The following is a 6,514-nucleotide window of genomic DNA, read 5'->3' as shown; positions in this document are numbered from 1 at the left end:
ATAAATGGGACTACATCAAAGTAAAAAGCTTCTGCTGAACAAAAGAAATCACCAACAACAAAAAAGTCAACCAACCCTAATGGGAGAAGATATTAGTGAGCAATACCTCCAATAAGGAAAGGATACTAAAATATGTAAAGAACTCATATAACTCAACAACAACAATAAAAACAATCAAGTTGAAGAATGGGCAGAAGACGTGAATGAACATTTTTCCAAGGAAGGTATACAAATAGCCAATGGATATATGAAAAGATGCTCAACATCGCTAGTTTTAAGGGAAATGCAAATCAGTTCTCTGTTTTGATTGGTCAAATGGTTAAATTCCCTAGCTAGGGTTGCTTCTCTCTTAAGGATAAGCACAGTACTGGGAAAATAGCCCATTAAGCAGATCTTACATTGGAAGACCATGTTGGTAGGATGCTCTTACCTGGCTTTGGAGATGCCTGCTGGGTGTAAGCCAGGGCCTTCTGGGCACCATAAGAAAGGGCATTTGGTGCCTGGAGGCAGCTGGCTGCAATTTAGTTGCCAGGAAGATCATCCCCTACTCAAGTGTTCAGACTCACAGCCTTTTGAACTGGAAAGCTAAAGGAAGTAACTGTATCCTGGGCTTTTCTCTCCTTCCAAACTCCACTTTTATTTCTCCACTTTCAGCTCCTGGAGGAGGGCAGAGTAGAAGCCCATATTCACTCTCCTGCCTTAACAGATTACAAGGAATGAGGGGCATGTCTGTGCCAAGCACTGTGCAAACCTGTGAGTCCGGTGAGCACCTGTCATTCCAACCCTAATCTTTCGGTACATCGACCTAGAGAAATTCTATGCTTCTTTCTGCATTCTAAGGCCAATCATGCCAGGGTAGGACCCACCAATCTAAATTCTTAAATTTTTTTTTAAAAAAATTGATTTCAGAGAGGAATGGGGAGGGAGAGAGAGACAGAAACATTAATGATGAAAGAGAATCATTGATCGGCTGCCTCCTACATGCCCCCCACAGGGGATCAAATCCGCAACCCGGGCATGTGCCCTTGACTGGAATTGAACCCGGGATCCCTCAGCCTGCAGGCTGACACTCTATCCACTGAGCCAAACCAGGTAGGGCTAAGTTCTTTTTCTACTTATTAAAATGAGAATATAAGTCTTTAGTGATAGAGAATCTTTCTATTCCTAATTCACTGACTCTAACTTCTTCATATGATAAATGAACTGATTAATCCCAAGTGATTAATCCTAAAATTGTAATGGAAACAAAGTCAAACTTCCCACATCCCAAACACAAATTTTTAAATGCAGCCAACTGCTGCCTGAGCCAAAATGCTGATTATTTCAATCTTCTGTGGATGGTGCATAACTATGAAGTCCTTAAACTGACTTTTGTGCAGATGGAATTGGATCTTCTCAAGGTGTCACCACTCGAAAGCCCTGCCTGGCTTTCTTATCTGAATTTTGAAGTACAGTTAAATTTCCTAGAAATTTAAACTCTGCTGTGTGCCTTTTCCAGGTTGTCAGGAGATGATATTTATCTCTCGATATGGAGTAAATTTATGAGCAAACAAATTGCACCTCTAACTAAATCTTACAAATAAATTAAGGTAAATATACTCTTGATATACATTGCATATTCAGTTCAAAATAGGCAGACAAAAGAGGTATCTTTCACTCTTAAAAGGCAATTTTTAAAATGAATTGAGTTGAATGATATGTGTGAATAACAATATCAATTAAAACCCACAGCACCCCCCCCCCCCCCGAAGCAAAGGAGACATGAGATTACTGTGTGTTATTCAATATCTAGGCTCTAGAATAGGAGGTGGGAAGACCCAGATGCATGACTTGAGGCAAGAAAATGCTCCAAAAGGAGAGATGATGCTTTTCTGCCCCTGACAAAATTGGTATTATTTCCCTGTCTGTTTTCTCACTTGCTCCTGGCCAATGCTGTAATTAAAAGCCTCTCTCCAAGGAGCTCAAAGTGCTTGGAGACATGGTCTAATTAATCCTCCTCACTTGCCTGTAATGTCCACAGACTCCAGGCCCTTCTTGCCGGGAGAGCCAGGCAGCCCCGTGTAGACAGCTCTTCTTGAGCAGCTTATGAAAAGTGACAGCGGCTGTCGAAACCAGCCTCTCTTTCCTAGAAGCTGTGAATACAGGCTCTCTTCAGTGCCAGGGCCAATGGGTGCCAGAGGAAGGGCCAAAAAGCCATCAGTCAGTCACTATATGCATAATCTGCCCATTCATTCTTCCACATAATGCTCTGTTGCCTCAATTGTGGCTGGATCCAAGCCTGTGAATAGGTAGGGGCGTGTTTGACTTATAGCAAGTTCATCTTCCTAAATGAGTCTGTTTTAGCCTTAGACATTGCTCAGCTCCTATTATGACTTCCTTGCTGATTTTTTGTTTTGTTTTGTTTTGTTTTGTTTTGCTTCCTTTCCAGTGTTATCTTTTGTGAGGTAAGAGACAGCATTAATGTGTTGGTTGTGTTGACGGTTATTATAAGTGCTGTTTTCTGTGCAATTCTGCTCTTGATAATGTTAAACATTTTCTTGGCCATTTCAACCCCAACAATGTGTTGGGCTAGTGGCTTCCAGCAGCACTGTCCATTGCAACTCTGCATTTGCTCTCTAGATGGGGTAATTGGAGTTCTTCTTAGAACCCTTAGAATGTTGTCTGCCTGTAGTAAGTATGAACATCTAATAAGTGGATTTTGGAGGAATCTCATAAATAGTTTGATTAATTCACTCCTATATACTTTTTATTTTCAGTCATTTTTCCCCTCACCTATATCATTGAGATCTATGAAGGTGATAAGACATTGGGATGGCCCTAGACAGTTTCGCTCAGTAGGTAGAGCATTGGCCTGAGGACTGAAGGGTCCTGGGTTCGATTCTAGTTAAGGGCACATACCTTGGTTGCAGGCTCAATCCCTAAGACCTGGTTAGGGCGCGTGCTGGAGGTAAAAATCAATGTGTCGCTCTTACATCGATGTTTCTCTCTCTCTCTGTCTCTCCTTCTCCCTTAGGCTCTCTCCAAAAGTCAGTGGAAAAATATACTCTTGGGTGAGGATTAACAACAACAAAAAGACATTGGGACAGGCTTCCAATGAAGGGTAACAGAGCCAGGGCTTCATTAAATCCTAAAGAATATTTTAATTTTCTTATTTATTATACGATCTGATAGTCAGTACTTTGATATACTCAATATGATCTTTAAAATAATAGTGTAAAGAAGATATGATGGTAAGCATTAATCTCATGGCACATAATGAAATTAAGCTCAGAGAGATTAAGTACTGTTATCAAGATCACAGAGGTCAAATTCAGATATGCTCCTTATAATATCAATTTTCTTGCCATTCTCATCTGTCAATATTTCATCTTTCTGTTACTACCTGTTATTCATTATGTCTTTTTTTTTGGTGCTGGACACTGTGCTAGAGCCTAGATATATGAAGATGTACAAGACACTGTTCTTACCACCCCCGCCCCAACAAAAAGAAAAACAAAATCTATTTTATATGGGAAAGGATCATGTAAAAGATTGGTGCAATACTGTGTGATTGAGGTTATAATCCTATGGTATTATGAGAGGGGATTCTTGACCCGGAAAAGAATGATAAACAGAGAGGGAAGAGTATTAATAAAGACAGAAAGATGAACCAAGAGGGGCTCTCTGAGGAACTCTAAGTAGTTGTTTGCTAGGAGTGGACTGAGAAGAGAAAGGTGGAGAGACCATTAGGATCATATCATCAAAGCCTTGTGAGCCATTTTAGGGAGTTTGACTTCGGTCCTCAAGGTTTGGGCAAGTCATGGAAATCTTGTATGCAGGAAAGTCACATGATCAGATCTGCTGATTCAATCAATCTATCTGTATCTTCTTTGAGCCCATTCAATTGGCAAAGACAAAGGAAGATGAACATGCACCATGTTGCAGAGAAGGCCTTGAAGTGGAAATTCTTTGAAAATGTTACCAAAAGCATGAAATTATATATATGCTTGCTGGTAAAAACTTTGGCAGTATGTATTCAAAACTTTAAAAATGCTCATTCTGTTTGTCAGCAAAAGTTCTGCTTCTGCTAATATATTTTAGGAAAATTATCTGAAAAATGAGTATTTCAGGGCAAAGTTGTTGTTTGGGTGGCTATTTTTTATTTATTTATTTATATTTTATTGATTTTTTTACAGAGAGGAAGGAAGAGGGATAGAGAGCTAGAAACATCGATGAGAGAGAAACATCGACCAGCTGCCTCCTGCACACCCCCTACCAGGGATGTGCCCGCAACCAATGTACATGCCCTTGACCGGAATCGAACCTGGGACCTTTCAGTCCGCAGACGGACGCTCTATCCACTGAGCCAAACCGGTTTTGGCAAGGGTGGCTATTTTTTAATAGCAAGATACTGGAAATAACCTAAAATGTCCAACAATGGAGTAATAGTTAAAAATACAATGTACTCTCATCCATTCATATTGAAGCTGATGAAAAGCTTTAGCTATGATGATATAGTGAACAATTGCATGATATTTTTTGCTGCCTGACAGGCATTCATGCTTATTTTGATAAAAGAGCTTTGATTTTTGTCTGGACCTAGGTCAAACTAATCAGCATATTCCATTGATTCTGGTTTTGGAGACCAGTTCAAGGGAAATCAACTTAATCCTAGTGAATCTCAAGAATTATTCTGGATATAATGGGATAAAAATGCACCAATTTTCCTGCTGGATGTAGATAAGTTTGTGATAATTTGTTATGTTAACAATAGAAATGTATACAAATAGAAAAGTTAAAGCAGTATTTAACCAGATGCAAGGAATGGCAACATCTATAATAATAAAAGGGTAATATGCAAATTGACCAAACAGCAGGAAGGTCGTCCAGATGACCATGCTATGACACACACTGGTTCCAGGCCAGTCAAGGCGGGTATGATGTGATTGGTTGGGGGGGCCCTGCCGTCACCCCATGATCGCCCCGCAGAGGGAGGCCCGGGCCACCCTGTTGGCGGTGCTGTGGCAGGTGGGCGGGGCCTCCCTCTGCGGGGCGATCAATCTGGGGGTCCCACAGAGAGAGGCCCAGGCCATCAGCCAGCGATGCTGTGGAGGGTGTGTGGGCCGGCCAATGATTGCCCCACAGAAGGAAGCCCAGGCCAGCCAAGTGACCGCACCCCACACCTGTCACCCGTAGAGTGAGATGACCGGTGGCAGGAGAGAGGGGGGCAGTGCTGCACAGATGGCAAGCAGTGACAGTGGTGGGGGTGGGGCCAGCTGCTGGCAGCCAGGGGAAGGAAAGCCCTGATAAACCCTGATCGCAAGCCAGGCCCAGGGACCCTACCTGAGAGGTCCCAGATTGTGAGAGGGCATACACTGGGCTGAGGGACACCCCACCCCCCCATGCATGAACTTCATGTACCCGGCCTCTAGTTTTATTATAGAGTTAAATAAAGAACACATTGAAAGACACAATGAGACTTGAGCTGCCTCTTTAAGAATATTTGCCTTTTGAAGCAATGTCAACTCAGTTATTAATTTATAAATTGAACTAGAGGCCCAATGCACAAAATTAGTGCATGGGGGGGGGGTTGTCCCTCAGCCCAGCCTGCACCCTCTCTAATCTGGGACCCCTCAAGAGAAGTCTGACTAGGATCAGGCCTAAACAGGCAGTGAGACATTCCTCTCACAATCTAGGACTGCTGGCTCCCAACCGCACGCCTGCCTGCTTGCCTGATTGCCCCCTAATCACTCCCCTGGCAGCCTGATCGACGCCTAACTGCTCCCCTGCTGACCTGATTGCCCCTAACTGCCCTCCCCTGCAGGCCTGGTTGCCCCCAACTGCCCTCCCCTGCTGGCCCGGTCACCCCTAACTTTCCTCCCTTGCCAGCCTGGTCACCTCTAACTCCCCTCCCCTGCTGGCCCAATTGACCCTAACTGCCCTCCCCTGCCAGCCTGGTTCCCCCCAACTGCCCTCCCCTGCAGGCCTGGTCCCCCACAACTGCCCTCCCCTGCAGGGCTGGTCACCCCCAACTGCCCTCCTCTGCTGACCTGGTCACCCCTAACTGCCCTCCCCTGCAGGCCTGATCACCCTTAACTGCCCTCCCTTGCAGGCCTGGTTCCACCCAACTGCCCTCCCCTGTAGGCCTGGTCGCCCCCAACTGCCCTCCTCTGCTGGCCCGGTCACCCCTAACTGCCCTCCCCTGCAGGCTTGGTTCCCCCAACTGTCCTCCCCTGCAGGCCTGGTCACCCCCAACTGCCCTCCTCTGCCAGCCCAGTCACCCCTAACTGTCCTCCCCTGCCAGCCTGATCGCCCACAACTGCCCTCCCCTGCCAGCCATCTTGTGGTGGCCATCTTGTGTCTACATGGGGGTGGCCATCTTGTGTGTTGGAGTGATGGTCAATTTGCATATTACCTCTTTATTATATAGGATGAGTGAATAGAGAAAGGATCTTATATTTTGGGAAATTCTTCTCCTCCCTTAAAAACCCCAGTTTAACTGTGGTAGTATACAACATAGAGATGCTAAAACAAA

This window comes from Cnephaeus nilssonii (assembly GCF_951640355.1).
Source record: "Cnephaeus nilssonii genome assembly, chromosome: 8".
Lineage (NCBI taxonomy): Eukaryota > Metazoa > Chordata > Mammalia > Chiroptera > Vespertilionidae > Cnephaeus > Cnephaeus nilssonii.
The sequence above is the reverse complement of the archived record's forward strand: the minus strand, read 5'-3'. Positions refer to the sequence as shown.